The following is a 1,048-nucleotide window of genomic DNA, read 5'->3' on the forward strand; positions in this document are numbered from 1 at the left end:
CTCTCCTCTCTCTCCTCTCTCCTCTCTCCTCTCCCCTTTCTCCTCTCTCCTCCCTCCTCTCTCCTCTATACCTTCCACAAAAGTGATTTGAACCTGCATCCTTTGCATACAAAAACAAACCATCCACGTCCTGCTTTCTAACTGGAGAAAAAATTGTTGCACTCTTAGTTTGGATTTTCTAATCCTTAGTTTCACAAATTTTTAGCCAATGCATCAGAAAACAGGATAGCGTTCCACTCCACTGATCTCGGTCAAGACAGGTAAGGAGAGTCGCGTTTGAGAATGTCTCACTGTTCTGTCATAACGTCTTGTGCAAACATTTCAACCTGTTGAACTGTAACCCTTTCAGTGCTAGCCGAGGCGTCTCCATTTACGATTGTCCAGAAAAGCAATGAATACATCTTCACAAATATCATTATCTTGTTTTGACCAGTAGACAAAGTGACAGCGAACAAGAGACAGAGAACAAAAGAGTACACAATAAGGCCACACAGCGGAGAAGAGGTTAAACATTTCAGATCACAGTTTGGAAAGAAGGATCCGGGAATCTATAAAAACTTACGCAACAATAAATCTTTGAGATCGTTTCTTTCCCCACTACAGAAATGACAAAAGCAAACAGTGCAATACGTGTATGATCATATCAAATGTTTGGCCTTTCTCTATCTCGTGGGGAGCGTGTTAATCCCCAGCAAGAGTGCACATTCAAAAATATACGGTCGCTTTTAAGGACAAGGGGCTATCCAAGATTTCGGGGGTTACCAGAAATCTTGACCTACATCAGAAGTGGGCTTGCCCTACCTATAGGAAAAGTTTGGTTTCATTGGTGAGTATGTTTGTTTGGTTATAGAGAAAGCTCTCCTTGTCTTTTAAAGCAATTGAACAAGGGTCTCAAAACTTTATCTGTTATTTTCTCAAAACAGCATTTTTCGGGATAGCCTCCTCGTGCTTAAAAGCGACCTTACATTAATCGGCCATGTGAAATTTCGTTCGATTTTTTAAGGAACCATCCTATAGAAGCGCGTTGGTGGTTTATTGTTTAGGCTAC

This window comes from Aplysia californica, unplaced genomic scaffold, assembly GCF_000002075.1.
Source record: "Aplysia californica isolate F4 #8 unplaced genomic scaffold, AplCal3.0 scaffold00841, whole genome shotgun sequence".
NCBI lineage: Eukaryota > Metazoa > Mollusca > Gastropoda > Aplysiida > Aplysiidae > Aplysia > Aplysia californica.